This window comes from Oryctolagus cuniculus, chromosome 12, assembly GCF_051225735.1.
Source record: "Oryctolagus cuniculus isolate XC-2025 breed Fujian yellow rabbit chromosome 12, ASM5122573v1, whole genome shotgun sequence".
Classification (NCBI taxonomy): domain Eukaryota; kingdom Metazoa; phylum Chordata; class Mammalia; order Lagomorpha; family Leporidae; genus Oryctolagus; species Oryctolagus cuniculus.
The window spans coordinates 22,098,562-22,116,642 of NC_142878.1; the positions used below are offsets into that span (position 1 = coordinate 22,098,562).

General features: G+C 48.9%; 1 pseudogene; it reads left to right on the top strand.

Moving 5' to 3' along the window:
• The first annotated feature begins 8,323 nt into the window (after positions 1-8,323).
• Positions 8,324-15,762, top strand: LOC100348926 (eukaryotic translation initiation factor 5-like; annotated as a pseudogene).
• The last annotated feature ends 2,319 nt before the right edge of the window (positions 15,763-18,081 follow it).

Here is an 18,081-nt window from a genome sequence, read left to right on the forward strand (position 1 = left end):
AGTACTCAACGAATTTACATTCTAATCCTGTATGACCCGCAAAAAGCAAGACTTCTGTGTCCCAGGGATACTTTTCTGTCCAGCTTTCCTTGATGGGGAGGATTCCTCTAGCACTCATGAAATCACAAATGTAACATTTTGCATCAATTTTTATCATCATTTACTTGTAATAGTTCAAAAAACACAACGATTGTTTTAAAAAATCTGCTTTATTCTCATCGCAAATTTACTCCAATCTCTGCCAGTAAATTCAACATTTTCAGGATTAATACTATAGATTCAAGCTGGACGGCAAGAGGAGGGGCTGGCTGGCCGGACTGCCCCCCAACCCAAGCCTGCCCCTTGTTTATCTAAAGCTATGTTCCGCTCTGGGAACTGACTGCTCTTTTACCATTCTACTTGGAGAAAAGAGCAGTGTAGATTTTCCACATTTTTGAACCACTCCAGTCACCTTTGTGGCTCCACTGGGAGGATGGTACAAAACCAAGAGCAGCACCTGAGCAGCACTCTTTTGCCCTCTCCCTTCAGCTGTCACGGCCAAGAGCAGCCGGGTGACCCAGTGAGCCTCCTCTCCTGGGGTTGCATCTGTCACAACACACAACGGCTCAGCTGCTATTTCACGTGGAAGGGAACTCCATGGCCATCTAGGCATCAAACACCTGCCATATCCTTCTCCCTCTCTTCCTTTTCCCAAAGATTGCGCTTGTCATATTGCAGTGAGTTGGACTTGGTCTCGCGAACCCCACTTCTGACACCAGCTGTATCAGGAAGGCCCCTAAGACCACCTCCAGATCTAAAAATACACCACAGGCATCAGTACTCAGTACCTAGTAGCCCTTCTGGCTATGACTTATTACATTGACAAGATACCAAGAAAAACTGGCCAAGAGAAAGGGGCATAGGGCGAATGCTGCAGGAAGCTAGGTGCAAGTCTCTGAGAAGCCTCTGCCAGGGGAGTATCATGGGATGCACTCAGTTCCTCCACAATGGGTTGTGACAAAATGTGTGAAATGCTGTCTATTGAGAAAATTCATTAGAGACTCAGTGACCAGGGATTTTATTGGGGGCCTGGTCATGTAGGTACCCTCTGCCTGCTCCGTAGCAATGTTTCAGACTGGAAGGAAAGCAGATGTTTAGCATCAAAATATTGTTTGCACACAAAGTTTAGGTAGTGAGTCCTTCTTATCAGACAATGGTGGGAATTCTACCAAGAGCAAGCCTTGGGCCAACCTTGTAAGCTGGCCTTTCTAAGGAGAGCAGTCTGAGGGCTGTTACATTAACTCTTTTCTTCACAGTATGCTATGGCCAGAGGTTCAAAGAGTTCTTGTCCATTCAGGCTTTTCCTTCTTCTCCTTTTCTGTTTTAATGAGTAAAACACTCCTGGTGTAGCCCACTTATCTCAGGAGGAATTAAAGGCATGTGAAATAAGTGAGTTCCCCTGCAGAGCCCCGACCAAGCCATCAACATCCTTAGAAAGCCTCCGTGTGTGTGCAGAGCTTGGCTGAGACCAGGAGGGCTGTGCAGCTAAGTCCAGACTAGATGACCTGACCCTCAGCCAGTCTTTAACTGACCCCTAGATCTGAAAGAATAAATAATTGTTTTAAACCACTGAGTTCTGGGGTGGTTTATAGCATAGCGGTTTTGTGGCTGTAGCTGAGAGGCACTAATTTAATAACACTAAAATAAAAATATTATTCACTTCCTTTCAGAGAAAAGGCAACTGAGAGGAGAACAGAAGAGAATCAAGATGCTATTTGTCCAAGATCCTAGAGCTTCTAAAACAAAGAGGCAGAACAAAAAAATTTTAAAAAAATTTAAAAAAGGAAGAGGCAGGATTTGAAGCCAGAATTCTGGTCCCAGAGCCTGCATGCTAATTATCACTTTGTGCTGTCTTGGCGGTTCAGCTGGAACTTGAAGAACAAAGGCGTGGGTAAGAACAGCCACAGCTCGTTGCACCAGAAGGATACAGCTATAAAGCCAGCAGGAGTGACGGGAAAGAATCACTCTGGAGAATTGTAAAGAATGATGCTCGAAACATCCCTCCTCTACCTTTGCTTTGACTGTGAAGTTTGTGAAGGCAAACTCTCAATCTCAGAAGACCTCGGTGGTGACGAAGATGGTGATGACGCATGAGCATTGATTGGGCATCTCGTAAGCGACCAACACTGCTAAGAACGGGTTCCTCCAGGGCCCAGAGTAGGATTTCACGTTCTTTCTTCTCTTTTTTAAGAAAAGATTTACTTGTATTTTTAAAAAATATTTTATTTATTTGAAAGGTAGAGTTATGGGGCGGTGGGGGGGGGGTGGGAGAGGGAGAGAGAGAGAGGCAGAGAAAGAGAGATCTTCCACCCCCTGGTTCACTCCCCAAATGGCTGCAGCAGCCAGGGCTGGGCCAGACCAAAGCCCGGAGCCAGGAGCTTCTTCCAGGTCTTCCAAGTGGTTGCAGGGGCCCAAGGACTTGGGCCACCTTCCTCTGCTTTCCCAGGACAGAGCAGAGAGCTGGATCAGAAGAGGACCAGCCAGGACACAAATGGGTGCCCATAAGGGATGCCGGCACTGCAGGCAGCGGTTTTACCCTCTATGCCACAGCACCTGCTCCAAGGATTTCGCTTTCTTGTTCCCTTGAAGATGGCCAACTGATTTGCTTTAGTCCAGGGTGCACAAGCTATATTCTGCAGGCTGCTTTTGCGTGTCCTGTAAGTTAAGAATGATTTCTAGTTGTGTGTGTGTGTGTGTGTGTGTGTGTGAGGGCACTTCCAAAAGTTTATGGAAAAACAAATAAAAAATAAGTTCATTTTTGTGAAGTTTTTCTGTAGTATGCATTTTCCATGAACTTTTTTTGAAGACCCCGTGTGTGTGTGTGTGTGTGTGTATACATATGCGACATTTATTTTAAGGAGTTGGCTCACAAGACTGTCGAGGCTGGGAGTCCAAATGTGCTGGGCGGGCAGGCTGGAGACGAGGAGAGCTGATGTTGCAGCTCTAGCCAGAAGACCATGGCTGCCCAGTTCCTTCCGACTCAGGGGCAGTCGGGCCTTGACCTGATTGGGTGAGGCCCGCCCACGTGACAGAGCGCAATCTGCATCACCCGGAGCCCGCTGATCATTGTGGAAGTCTCACCCCAAAGCACTCCCAAAGAAACACCCGGAACATTGTTCTCCAAACATCTGGGCCCCAAGGGGCACCTCAAAATTACCTAACACATGGCGGACTCTGATTCCTTCATTCCTTCTGTACACATGTATTGAGCACCACCTGTATGCCAGGTGCTAGCCAAGGTGGATACGCAGGGAAGGAGTTTGTAAGCAGCAAGGGTGAGGTGCCAAGGAGCCAGGGGGCCCTGTGGGAGGGGCTGGCTGCGTGAGGTGAGAGGAGCTGGACCTCAGGGGGCTCCAGAGCTGCCCGGCTGAAGGAGCCGAGAGTGGAGCCAGCGAAGCCGGCCCGCACCTCTGCGCGCCCTGGACTCCCGGCTGTCTCTGCTTCTGCCACCACTGTGTCCACAGCTCTTCCCACTCTTCAGGCTCAGTGCTCCTGCTCTGCCCCGCCCCAGGGTGAACGAGGTCCCAAATTCTGCGCAAATTCTGTGCAAATTCTGCGCCTGCGCCCGCCTCAGCTGGGTGTAGGTACCGTCTCAATTCCTAGCTGCTGCTGACTGCGGAGAGGTGAGGAGAGGCCCTGGTCCCAGGATGGCGCGGTGGGGGGCTGGGGTGAGTTAGGCAGTGTCTCCAGCCACCGTCTTAAGCTCTTACCTGTGTAGGTGTTGCCCATGGCGGTGCCAGGACAGTGGAGTTGAGCAGTTGCAAAGAGACCAAGAGGGGTCTGCCAAGCCTCAGATGGCTCCTGCCCGGCCCTTTACAGAAAAGCTGTGCTCGTGTGGTCTGTGAGAGTAACGTGCATGCTCACGGGTGCCGTGCGTCCCCAACTCTCCCCCACACAGCAGTGATCCTGGCCGTCTGAGGCTGACTCAGGCTCTTGATGGTGTGGGGTCTCTTCCGGTAGTGCCTCCTAGTTCAATGGCATCGCGGTCACCTGGTTTCTCTCTGATGCCCAGGACTCTCCCCGGCCAGGAGGAGCAGGGGCTTGAGTTCAGCCTGCCAGCCCAGCGGTGTTCAGTTGATTTTTTGGCATGTGACTCACATGTGGTCAGAACAATGTAGGAGATTTTTCAAACCAGCAGCAGCTAAGTGTTAACACCTGCTTGTCGATGGTGACTATTTTGAGAAGTGCTCGAAGAGAAATTAAACATGATTGCTGTCAGTAGTTGCACCTGGGCCAATGTTGTACAACTAATATGTGTTTTAAAGGTATTTTAATGTTAATACTAATGGATTTGGCATGTGTGTTTGGGAGAAAATGCTAGAATCTTAGAGTCACATGCAATTTGGAGAACACTTCCTCATTTTAAAATTTTATTTATTTGTTTGAGAGGTAGAGTTACAAACTGAGAGAGATAAGTCTTCCATCCACTGGTTCACTCCCCAGATGGCTGCAACAGCCAGAGCTGAGCTGATCCAAAGCCAGGAGCCAGGAGCTTCTTCTGGGTCTCCCATGTGGGTGCAGGGGCCCAAGGACTTGGGCCATCTTCTACTGCTTTCCCAGGCTATGGCAGAGAGCTGGATCAGAAGAGGAGCAGCTGGGATAAGCAGTAGCACCCACATGGGATGCTGGCACAGCAGGCGGGGGCTTACCCACTACGCCACAGCGCTGGCCCCTTGCTCATTCTTGATAAGCCAAGGTTCAGAATTTCTTGTGCGATGACCATCAGGTAGAGTAAGATGGTGCCATCAGCAGACAAGTGCTGCTTTCCCATTGCACTGACCCCCTTGCACGTCATGTGTTCTGGTCAGGTAGATGCCTGGCCTGACCCTTGAACAGGCCCATTTCTCTGGTCGTAGTTGCGGAGTGTGGGGCTCGAGCTGGAATGTCCTTTCTCATGTGTGTTGGTTGCAGGTTCTCTCCTTTTCTTCTCTATCTTCCTAAGATTTCTGCTTTACCCAGAATGATGCTGAGTTCCAATCTGCACTGGGTAATTGGAATAAATTTTACTATAAAACAATACTACTTATAATTAAGGGGGGGCAGTTTTAGCATAGCAGATTAAGCCTCCACTGACATCCCATATCAAGTGCCAGTAGAGTTCCAACTACTCTGCTTCTGATTCAGCCTCCTGCTAACCCACCTGGGAGGCAGCAGAGGGTGGCCCAAATATTTGGGTTCCTGCCACCATGTGGGAGACCAGTATGGAGCTTTGGTCTGGCCCTGCCCCAGCTGTTGTGGGTAATTGGGAAGTGAACCAGCTGATAGAGGATCTCTCTGTATCTCTACATCTCTCTGTTGCTCTTTCAAATACATAATTAGTTAATTAAATAAAATATGCTTTTAGATGGTATTGGGTTTATAATGAGATTTTTTTTTATAACAAGTTCACTCTTCTGCCTCGTCTTCCGTAATGAGACTTGGCTACTCCCCATTAGGAGATGGAGTCTAACACTCTCCTGTGGACTGTGGGCTGCCCTAGTGACTGGTTTGGCTGGTTCAGGGCCCAGAAGGGCAAATAATAACTCAATACATTTTTTAAAAAGATTTATTTATTGGGGCCTGCGCTGTGGTGTAGTGGGTAAAGCTGCCACCTGCAGTGTCGGCATCCTGTGTGGGCGCTACTTCAAGCCCCAGCTGCCCCACTTCGATCCAGCTCTCTGCTGTGGCCTCGGAAAGCAGTAGAAGATGGCCCAAGTGGTTGGACCCCTGCACCCACATGGGAGACCCAGAAGAAGCTCCTGGTTCCTGGCTCCTGGCTTTGGATTGGCTTAGCTCCAGCCATTGCAGCCATTTGGGGAGTGAATCAGTAGATGGTAGACCTCTCTCTGTCTCTGCCTTTGCTTCTCTGTAACTCTGCCTTTCAGATAAATAAATAAATCCTTTAAAAAAAGATTATTTTATTTGAAAGGCAGAGTTACAGAGGGGGAGAGAGAGAGACAGAGAGAATCTTCCATTCCACTGGTTCACTCCCCAAATGGCCACAAGAGCTAGGACTGGGCCAACCTGAAGCCAGGAGCCAGGAGCTTCCTCTGAATCTTCTATGTGGATGGCAGGGGCCCAAGCAATTGGGCCATCTTTGGCTGCTTTTCCCAGGCCATTAACAGGGAGTTGGATTGGAAATGGAGCACTTGGGACATAAACTGATACCTATATGGGATGCTGGCATTGCAGGCAGTGGCTTTACCTGTTACGCCACAATGCTGTTCCTTCAACACATTTTCGTACCCATGTCCCAAGAATGAGGACACTGGCAGCTCACAGAAGCCTCCTGTGTGTCCCCCTATTTCTCCTTCTGACACCCGTACCTTAATAGTGCTTGCTTATCAATTGCATAGGAATGGACTCATTTGTGTTTGGCTGTTTGAGAGATTCATTCATGGTGCTGTGTGTGGTTGTGTTTGTTTAATTTCATGGTGTGATTGCATGATTTGAATACACCATGATTTAGCCATCCAATCTGCACTGGATGATTCCCAGGTTGGGACTACCATGAAGTGTGTTGACACAAACCTTCTTTTCATGTCTTTTAATAAACATGTAGTGTGTGTTGCTGCTGAGTGTGTATGTAATAGGAGCAGAAGTACATCTGTTCTTCAGTTAATGCTGTCAAGTAGTTTTCCAAAGAGGTCATACGCGTTCACACCTCCACCGGCACTGGTTTGGACTATTCCAGCTCAGCCTCTTTGCCAGAACGTTATAGAACTTTTAGTCATCCGATGAGTGAGTCACTTTTCTTCAAACCACTTTTTAATCTTAAAATGTTTAAAGACTAACAGTAATAATATGCCAAATATCAAATAATTGGAGATGCCAGTGCTAAGAGGAAGCAAAAATTCATAATTTTTAGAAAATATTTCTACTGGGCTGGCGGTGTGGTGAAGTGGGTTGAGCTGCTGCCTATGATGCTGGCATCCCATATGGGCTCTGGTTCAAGTCCTGGCTGCTCCGCATCTGATCCAGCTCTCTGCTGTGGTCTGAGAAAAGCGGCAGAAGATGGCTCAACTCTTTGGGCTCCTGCACCCATGCGTGAGACCTGCAAGAAATTCCTGGCTCCTGGCTTCAGCCTAGTTTGGCCTGGCCCAACCCTGACTGTTGAGGCCATGTGGGGAGTAAACCAGCAGATGGAAGATTTCTCTCCTTATCTTTCTTTCTCTCTCTGTAACTCTGCCTTTCAAACAAGTAAATAAAACTTTTTTTTTAAAAAAAGAAAGTGTTTCTATTGTGCACATTAATTTCCTTGTGTAAATATTGTTCTTTAGTCTTAGAAATGTGCATATCATTGCAATGCACGTGCCTACTTCAGTCCATAGAACTACAATACGAACAGAATGGCTTCAAATTAGCAAGGTTCTCAAATTTAGTGATTTTTTTGAAAGTAGTTAATTAACTTGAGAGACAACTCCTGAGTGCTAATTTAGCCCCCAAATGCTCATGATGGCCCCAGCCAGGAGCTGGGAACTCAATCTGGGTCTCCCACATAGGTTTCCAAGGACCAACAACTGCATTCTTACTGCTGCCCTCCAGGGTACACGTTAGAGGACGCTGGAGTCAGGAGCAGGAGGCAGGAATTGAACCCAGATACTCCAACACAGGATGTGCGCATCTTAACCGCTAGGCTAGATGCCTTCCTCCCAACTGTAGACTTACCATCAGTGAGCACCTCCCACTATGATGGAAGAAATGCTACTTCCGCTTTCCTGGCATCACCAGCAGGGTGATTTAAAAGTCCCAGGAAGGCGTTTTTTACTCAGTATTGCTCTGTCTCTTCCTCTGTCCTCTGTGTGGGACAGCAGCCGTGCTCCGCTCCTCATACTGGTTTCGTGTGCCCTCAGGCTGGCCTCCAAGACACAGAACCAGGTGGCACCATCTCCCTGCACTCCTGCGCTTGCTTGCTGGGCTGGTGTCTCCATGCTAACCCTGATAGCACAGACTCATGTTGGGGCTCCTGCTGATGTCCCACCCAACTGCACCCTCTCTGTCACTACTGAAATTGCTGGCACAGGATTTGCTAACCCTCGCCTCCTTAAGGTCCCATGAAAATTGTAATGAACAGTTCAGTGTCACTGGCTTTTTAAGTCCAGAGAACCTGGGCCAGAGGACACTGGGCATGGCTACCAGTGGGTGGTACCAAGAATTGTCCCTCCCCTGCGGTCATGTCTTGATGTCATTGAACTCAGTTTGTATACATTGACTTTATCCCCCTTTAGGAAGAGTTATTTCCCAGGAGTCCCTTGGCCTCTCCTGTAAACAAGATTATTTGCTGCCTGGCCCACTGTGGTCAGGCATGGCTGTGACCTGGGTGCTGGGTCTGAAGCTCCGGGTGGCTGTACGTCTGGGTTAGTTCTGCTTTGTGACTACTGCACTGGTATAATGACGAGCTCTCTCTTTCACTTTCCAAATGACGCTGGTTTGGATGGTAAGTAAAGTACAGTCATATTCTCTAGAGCCGCCTTTAGGAAAGTGTTCCAGAAGTAAAAGAGAATTGACAACACAGTTTCTTTCTTTCTTTCTTTCTTTCTTTCTTTCTTTCTTTCTTTCTTTCTTTCTTTCTTTCTTTCTTTCTTTTTTTTTTTTTTTTTACAGGCAGAGTGGACAGTGAGAGAGAGAGAGAGACAGAGAGAAAGGTCTTCCTTTGCTGTTGGTTCACCCTCCAATGGCCGCCGCGGCCGCCACGCTGTGGCCAGCGTACTGCACTGATCCGATGGCAGGAGCCAGGTGCTTCTCCTGGTCTCCCATGCGGGTGCAGGGCCCAAACACTTGGGCCATCCTCCACTGCACTCCCTGGCCACAGCAGACAGCTGGCCTGGAAAGGCGGTGACCAGGACAGAATCCGGCACCCCGACCGGGACTAGAACCCAGATTACCGGCACCGCAGGTGGAGGATTAGCCTATTGAGCTGAGGCGCTGACTGACAACACAGTTTTAAAAAAGATTTATTTAAAAGGCAAAGCTAGGGCCGGCACCGTAGCTTATTTGGTTAATCCTCCACCTGTGGTGCTGGCATCCCATATGGGCACTGGGTTCTAGTCCCGGTTGCCCCTCTTCCAGTCCAGCTCTCTGTTGTGGCCCGGGAAGGCAGTGGAGGATGGCCCAAGTGCTTGGGCTCTGTACCCACATGGGAGACCAGGAAGAAGCACCTAGCTCCTGGCTTCGGATCGGCACAGTGCCAGCTGTGGCAGTCATTTGGGGGGTGAACCAACTGAAGGAAGACCTTTCTCTCTGTCTCTCTCTCCCACTGTCTAACTCTATCTGTCAAAATAAATTAAAAAAAAAAAAGGCAAAGCTAAAGAGAGAGTGGGGGTGAGAGAGAGAGAGAGAGAGAGAGAGAGGTCTTCCATCTGCTGATTTGCTCTCCAAATGGCCACAATATCCGGGTCTAGGCCAGGCTGAAACCAGGAGCCAGGAACTCCATCAGGGGTCTCCCAAGGGGGTGTGGCAAGGGCCCTGGTACTTGGGCCAACATCTGTTGCCTTCCCAGGCGCATTAGCAAGGAGCTGGATTGGAAGTGGAAAAACTGGGATTTGAACTAGCACCGTGATGTAGGATGCCAGTGTTGCAAGCCTGGCCCTGACAGCACATTTTTGCCAAGAAATAGACCGTGCAGGGGAAAAGCATGAGTAGGACCCAGGGCTGGGGCTGGTGTTGCAGGGATCCACCTTGCTCTCCGCCCACCACTGCCATCTCCTTTGGCTCCACCTGCAGGCTGCACTGTTCTCTGGGCTGATGCTTTTGTCTTCCTTTCTGCCAGGCAGCTGGAAAGAACTGGAGTGGAGAGCTCTGGCCCTGAGCGGGAGGTTCACAGTGGTGGTGGTGGGCCTGCCCAGCATGTTCTTGTACCCAGTTTGCCTACCCTAGCTTCCACAGTGTTCCTGAAACAGCTTCCAGTTCGTCTACACCCTAGTTGTGAACAGGGCCTGGTGAGCTCTTGCCATTTCCCTTCATCGCTGACCTGGCCTGGCCCTGAACCTTGGCTCCACCACATGGGTTCTGGCACCTTCTGCAGCCTTCCCCACAAGGCCTTCCTGGCCCTGTTGTGTGTCTCCCTCCCCCACACTCCATGCCCCAGTAGGCTTTGCTCTTTGAAAGCTATGTTGCAACCTCTTGTTGGACTTGCATATTGGATTCCCACCAGGAAGACAGGGTGCTCTAGGAGAAAATAACAAAGACATTGGTATCAAAAGACCTGAAGTGGAGTCTCCCTTCTGACATTAACTGTGGGGCCTTGGACAAATCAACTAAATACGTGACCTGAGTTGCAGTAACCTTACCTGTAACACTGAGGGGAAGTTGCTCCTTGGAAATGAGCGGATTGACTTCTGAGGCCAGAGTTTCTTAGTGAGTTTGGTGAGTACGGATCAGTTATCTGGGGCTGAGCCAATCTTTAGGAAAATCACGCTTCTGAACTTGAACAATGGTTGTATATAAAAGAAGCTGGGAGAGTGAGCCTGCAACAGCCAACTTGACTTCCCACCTTCATTTTAGGGGAAACTTTTGCCAGCTCCCAAGGCTGGGCTTTTCCTCTATCCCAGTTGCTCCACACCCAGAGAGGTCTTAACCAAGCCAGCTTTGCCCGATGGAGTAGACACAGCCTCTTTCCCCTATCTCATCTCAAGGGTTTTAGAAAAGAGGTAGAAAGATTTGCCAGGATTGGAGAAGAGTCTGACACTCTTAACTCTCCATCTTTCCCTAATACCTAGTTCAGTTTCAACATGATCTAAAATAAGGAGAAAAACTGTACTTTTCATCACTTCATTCTGGAGTGAACCAGAATGAGCTGGGAGCATGTGTGTTATAAGCGTCCATATTAATGACCTACCGTGTGAAACAGAAATGGGCAAGGCTGTTCTTCCTGGAATGGGCAATGACAGTGAAAACAAGCAGATTTCAGTAAACACCTCCCTCCTGTGAGAAACCCCCTGGCTGGGACTCCAAGCTGATTAAATGCATCAGGCTTCCAGTTATTACGGTAGACTAGAAACATTTCTTAGCCTTCAGACATGACTGGTGTCTCCGTGGACTTGGCCAGTTCCTGGCAATTATGCACTTGGCTGCTGAGGGGAGAGCAGTGTGCCAAGTGCTAGGGTTGAAGATGTGTGCTTGAGCGTTCAAAACACCGCGTTCCTCCCCAAGGCGGCCCAGTCCTGGTCACAGACTGAACTTTGAATTTGTTTATCCTGAACCTGGGTCAGAAAGGATGTGGCCACGACTCTCTTCCACTGTCAACTTCCATGGAAGTCATTGGAGACCTTGTGTTGATTTTACTCTGTGTATCTGCTGCTTGGTCCACAACTCATCCCGTGCCGAGTCCCTTAATCAGAGTCACATTGGTAACCTAGCAGGTGGACCACTAGAAAAGATGAATTCTTGCAGAAACTGTGAAGTCTGGAGGCCTAGCCAAACGCCAGACTGGAACATGGCGGTCTTCTGAAATGTCCTTCTGGTTTTATTTGAATGGGCGTGAACCAAGCTGTCCGGTTCATGGCTGGTTCACAGTTACGTGTGCTTCCGTCTCTTTAGGAGGAAGACAGTCTTGCTGGGCACAGGCTGCATAGCAATGGATGCTGCTGCAAGGGAAATGCTTTTTGGGGCCAGCAGCAAAGCTGTCTTGACATATATGGGGAAGACTAGAATGTATGTCTGCTCTGTTACCTACTAATATTTGTTGAATGCCTATTAGGTGGCTATTAGTCCACTCTCTTCTTAAGTAAATATCACCTTGTCTATTCTGTATGCCTTTTTCTTTTTCTCATTTTGTCTTTACTCAATTTAGATAGAAGGCAGTTAAAAACATTTCTGCACTCAGCAGGGCAGATGGAAAGTAAATATGGCTGCCTTGACAATCTTGCTCTTATCAATCTTCCCTCTTATACAGCTTCTTTGAAGGACCGTCACCACTCTTTCAGGCAGAAGCATTTGGTGGGGGCAGTTAAGCTGCTGCTAGCGACAGCCGAATCCCAGATTGGAGACCCTCGGATTGAGTCCCGGCTCTGCTTCCCATTCCAGCTTCCTGCTAAGGAGCACGTGGAGTTGCATTTTGTGATGGCTCGGATAGCTGGGTCCTTGCCATCCATCTGGGGCACCTGGATTGGGTTCCTGGCTCCCGGCTTCAGCGTGGCTGAGCCCTGTCTAATGCAGGCTGTTGGGGGAGTGGGCCAGCAGATAGGAGATCTGTTTACCTTTCAAACCAATGAACTTTTTTTAAAGATAAAAAAAATGTGGCCCTCATTCCTCTGCTTTCTCAGCCAGTTGCCTGGTCTTCTGTCTGCTCCTGTGACAAAATATGATCACAAACACACACATCCCTCTCCTCTGTCTGAGTGAGGCTTTCCCTCTGCAAGGGAGACCCCTTCTGTGTGGACTCTTGAATGATTTCTCTTCTGCTTGTCTTTGCCGTTTGCTTATGAGAGCCCATGGAAGGGCTCATGTCTCTCCAGTATTGAAATAAACAAGCAAACACATACAGAATAAAACAGCAGCTTCCCCCCAACCAAAAAACACCAACCCCACCTCATTTTTACCCTAAGCTAAGGTTTTCAACAGAAAATTCTACACTCAGATACTCTGCCTTCTTGCTCCTTTTTTAGCCTTTGTAAAATTAAGCAACATAAAAAAATGTTCTTCCAGAAGGAAAATATAAAACCAGGGACAGACATTTAGCCTGGTTGTTAGCTGCTGGTTAGGATGCCCATGTTCCACACTGGAGTGCCTAGATTCAGTTCCTGGCTCCGGCTCCAACTCCAGCTTCCTGCTAATGTGTACCTGGGACAGCAGCTGATGATGGCTCCAGGAGTTGGGTCCTTGCCAGTCTTGTGGGAGGCCTGGGTTGAGTTCCTGGCTTCCAACTTCAGCCATGGCTCAGTCCTGGCTGTTGTGGGCATTTGAGGAATAAGCCAGCAGATGGAAGATGGATAAGAACATGTCTCAAGTCAGATGGCATTTTGTTTTCATGGAACTTTCTGATGGTGAATTCTCTTGATAACAAAGGAGAAAAATACGAAGATAATCTTTTTTTAAATTTATTTATTTTATTTGAAAGGTAGAATTACAGAGAGGGAGAGACAGAGACTGAGAGATAGAGAGATCTTCCATCTGCTGGTTCACTCCCCAAATGGCACATGAGCCAGGGTTGGGCCCAGCTGAAGCCAGGAGCCAGGAACTCCATCCAGGTCTCTCACGTAGTTGGGAGGGGTTCAAGGACCTGGGCCATCCTCTGTTGCTTTCCTAGCTGCATTAGCAGGGAGCTGGATTGGCAGTGGAGCAGTTGCTCGGTTGGAGTGTTCCAGAGGTCACTGCTCCGCGCTGTCTGACCACAGATGTCGCTGGGACAGTCCCTCCCGCTGCTCATTGGCGCACCTGTCCTGGCCACTCTCCGTGCTGCTCTGCACTGCGCTCCACTCCGCTGCCTCCACCACCCTGGACTCAGACTAGGGTTGTAACGCGCTTCACTTCATCCTAGTTCTGGGAGAGCAGCGTTGGGTTTATGTCTTTATTTGATAAAAATGAGCTGTTATGCAGCCATTGGCACCTGCACTGGGGACACATAGCATACAAGCAAGAAGCTTGCAGCCTCAGTGGTGAAAATTTTTTCATGTCAGGGACTGAGAACTCTCACAGTTGTTTATGTCGTCCCTTCTTTTCCAGACAGACGATACCAAAAAGTTGCAAAGATCTCTTCATTGTATCGGTAAAGCCACTAATAAGCCAAAATGTCTGTCAACATGTGAAACGCAGTGTGTTAGACCAGTGCTCTCCCTACCAGATGCCCCATCTGATTGCCAAGGTTGAGGGCAGAGGAAATGAATGGACAGTTATAGTCAACATGGTTGACATTGGAAAGGCACTTGATCGACCTCCAACTTATCCCATCAAATGTTCTGGTTGTGAGCTGGGATCACAGCCCCAGTTTGATGTTAAGAATGACCGTTGCATTGTCAGTGGATCTCCTGAGGCGAATAAGCTGCAAGACATGCGGATGGATTCATTAGAAGCTTTGTTCTCTGTCCTGAGTGTGAGAATCCTGAAACAGATCTGCATGTCAATCAGAAGAAGCAAATAATTGGTAATTCTCCTAAAGCCTGTGGCTATTGAGGCGTGCTTGACACACACTTTTTTTTTTTAAACATTTTATTTATTTATTTGAGAGGTAGAGTTACAGACAGTGAGAGGGAGAGACAGAGAGAGAGGTCTTCCTTCCGTTGGTTCACTCCCCAGATGGCTGCAATGGCCAGAGCTGCAGCAATCTGAAGCCAGGAGCCAGGAGCTTCTTCCCAGTCTCCCATGTGGATGCAGGGGCCCAAGGACTTGGGCCATCTTCTACTGCTTTCCCAGGCCACAGCAGAGAGCTGGATCGGAAGTAGAGCAGCTGGGACTTGAACCATATGGGATACCGGTGCTGCAGGCGGAGGATTAACCTACTGTGCCACGGCGCCAGCCCCTTGACACGCATCTTAAACTCTGCACGTTCCTTCTCAAAAACCCACCCAAGAACAGCGACAGTGGTGCAGGAAAGAAAGAAAAGGAAAAGCAAAACAGGAAGGGCAAAGACAAGGAAAATGGCTCTGTACCCAGCAGTGCACCACCACCACCACCACCACCAAATGAAATCGCGCCGCCTCCACGGACTGCGGAAGAGGAGGAAGGGGAGGGGGGTGACTGGGGAGGAGGAGGGGGAGGAGGGTGACTGGAGAGGAGGAGGGGGAGGAAGGTGACTGGGGAGAGGATACGACCGAGGAAGCTAGAGGTGTAGAATGGGTGAAATCAGTGACCACGCGAAAGTTCTGACGCTCAGTGATGACTTGGAGAGGACTGCGGAAGAGCGGGTCAATATCCTGTTTGATTTTGTTAAGGAAAAGAAAGAGGGTGTTATTGACTCACCTGACACGGACATTGTTACTGAAGCAGAAAGACTGGGTGTAAAAGCTGTGGGTTCTCTTGTTCTGACCAAAGTTCTTCTTAATGAGAAGATTAGAGAACAAATTAAGAAATACAGGTGCCATTTCCTAAGATTTTGTCACAGCAACAAAAAAGCTCAGCGGCACCTTCTTCATGGTTTGGAGTGTGTGGTAGCAATGCATCAGGCTCAGCTCATCTCCAAGAGTCCACACTTTTTTTTTTTTTTTTTGACAGGCAGAGTGGACAGTGAGAGAGAGACAGAGAGAAAGGTCTTCCTTTGCTATTGGTTCACCCTCCAATGGCCGCCGCGGCCGGTGCGCTGTGGCCAGCGCATCGTGCTGATCCGAAGCCAGGAGCCAGGTGCTTCTCCTGGTCTCCCATGGGGTGCAGGACCCAAGCACTTGGGCCATCCTCCACTGCCCTCCCTGGCCACAGCAGAGAGCTGGCCTGGAAGAGGGGCAACCGGGACAGAATTCGGCACCCCGACCGGGACTAGAACCATGTGTACCAGCGCCGCAGGTGAAGGATTAGCTAGTGAGCCATGGTGTCGGCCAAGAGTCCACATTTCTTGAAGGAGATGTAAGATGCAGATCTTTTAGAAGAAGAGATTGTCATCAGCCGGTCGGAAAAGGCTTCTAAGAAATACGTCTCAACAGAACTTGCCAGAGAGATTGGTGTCAAAGCAGAACCGTTTAGTAAATGGTTGAAGGAGGCAGAGGAGGAGTCTTCTCCACTGAGGTGGAGGATTCGAGGACTGCCAGTCTACCGAAAGTTGAAACTGTGAAGCCTGACACCAAGGGCGACGACGACATTGATATTGATGCCATTTAAAGGGCCGGATGCAACCTAGCTTAACTGTAATGCTGCAACTTTTTCTCCATTATCAGCCAGAAGTGCAACATGTATGTGCAAAATGCTATACTTTATACTAAAAAGAAATTTATTATTGTGAGTGATCTATAGTTAAGCCCAATGAGACATCTAGGGAGTCCATACACATCAGTGAGCAGATATAGTTTGCTTATTTTATAGCATGTTTCTTTTTGAAAAACTAGTGATGGACACTTTTGGATCACATTTATACAGTGAAAATAAAGATTTGATTTTGATCATTCTTAAAAAAAAAAGAAAGAGGCAGGCGCCACGGCTCACTAGGCTAATCCTCTGCCTTGCTGCGCCGGCACTCCGGGTTCTAGTCCCGGTCGGGGCGCCGGATTCTGTCCCGGTCGCCCCTCTTCCAGGCCAGCTCTCTGCTGTGGCCAGGGAGTGCAGTGGAGGATGGCCCAGGTGCTTGGGCCCAGCACCCCATGGGAGACCAGGATAAGTACCTGGCTCCTGCCATCGGATCGGCGCGGTGCACCGGCTGCAGCGTGCCGGCCGCGGCGGCCATTGGAGGGTGAACCAACGGCAAGGGAGGACCTTTCTCTCTGTCTCTCTCTCACTGTCCACTCTGCCTCTCTGCCTGTCAAAAAAAAAAAAAAAAAAAAAAAAAAAAAAGCAAGAAACAAGGAAGTGGAGCAGCTGGACCTTGAACTGGTGCCCGTGTGGAATGCTGGTGCTGAGAGCCGCGATTCAACCTGGATAATCTTTATCCTAAGACTTGCTCGTAATCCGAGAGGAAACACACAACTGGGCCCCTCTTCCTCCTCTTGTACTGGAGCTTGTTTTAGGGTCAGTGGACTGACAGGGGAAAAGGAATGACGGTTCCCAAACTGAACCAGTTGCTGGAAACGAAGCAGCAGGAAGTTTGCTAATCTTTCTTAAGGTTCCTTAGTGACAAAGGTAAAAAGAGTGTCCTCTGTAAACTCCCCCTCGGTTCAAGGAATGATCCTGCGTGCTCTCTGTCTTCCTGCACAGTCTTTTCTGGTATTCTGAAGCGCTGGTGAATGAACCATTGGATAGAAGACCTCTCTCTTACTCTCTCTGCTTCTGCCTCTCTCTAACTCTGCCTTTCAAATAAATAAATAAATATATATTTTTAAAATATTATGCTTAAAATTATTAAGTTGAAAACAGTTTAAACTGTCTTGCTTCAGTTGACCTGAGAGTTCTATGGACAATATTTCACAAATAACCTATGTGACCTCATGTTTCAATGACTTTTTATTTGTTTGTTTGTTTTTGACAGGGAGAGTTAGACAGTGAGAGAGAGAGACAGAGAGAAAGGTCTTCCTTCCATTGATTCACCCCCCACATGGCCGCCACAACCGGCACACTGTGCAGATCCGAAGCCAGGAGCCAGGTGCTTCTCCTGGTCTCCCATGCGGGTGCAGGGTCCCAGCACCTGGGCCATCCTCCACTGCACTCCCAGGCCACAGCAGAGAGCTGGACTGGAAGAGGAGCAACCGGGACAGAATCCAGTGCCCTGACCGGGACTAGAACCCGGTGTGCCGGCGCCGCAGGCGGATGATTAGCCTAGTGAGCCGCGGCGCCGGCCTATTTGTTTTTATCATTTGAGAGGCAGAGAGACAGAGAGAAGGGAGCACCCTTTTCCTCCTTGCTGCTTTACTTCTCAGAGGCCTGCCGTGGCCAGGACTGAGCCAGGTCAAAGAGGAGAGTTGGGAGCTTAGCCCCGATCTCCTTTGTGGGTGGCAGGAAGCCAATTCCTTGAGCCATCACCCCTACTTTCCAGGGTCTGCATTAGTAGGAACCTGGAGTTAGGAGCTGATGCCAGATACCAAACCCAGGCACTCCGATATGGGACGTGGTTGGCTGAACCGGCGTCTTAACGACACGGTTAATGCTTGCCCCAGTGACTGTTGTGAAGTGTGCAGTTCCCTTTCTTCAGACAGTAGCTCTGTCCTCTAACTTCCACGGGAATAACCCAGATGAACAACTGATGGTCTAGCTTCCATCCTCGCACAGCTATTTCATTAGAATGCAGTATTTTTATGAAGCTTCCTGTGTAGTACTCACTGCCTAATAACATAATCTGTGGCGGGTTTTAGTGAGTTATGCTTACTCTTTACCTTAATCTGTAATTTACGGACGTGTTGACTTCGTGTTTCTGAGTAGTGGCTCTCACGTCTGACAAGTCCTGATGCCGGCTGCACAGATGCCGTCTATACCCGCACTGCCCTTGTGTTCCTTTGTAGCCCCAGCCTCCCCGACCCCAGGCAACCACTGATCTTTTAAAGAAAATGATTTATT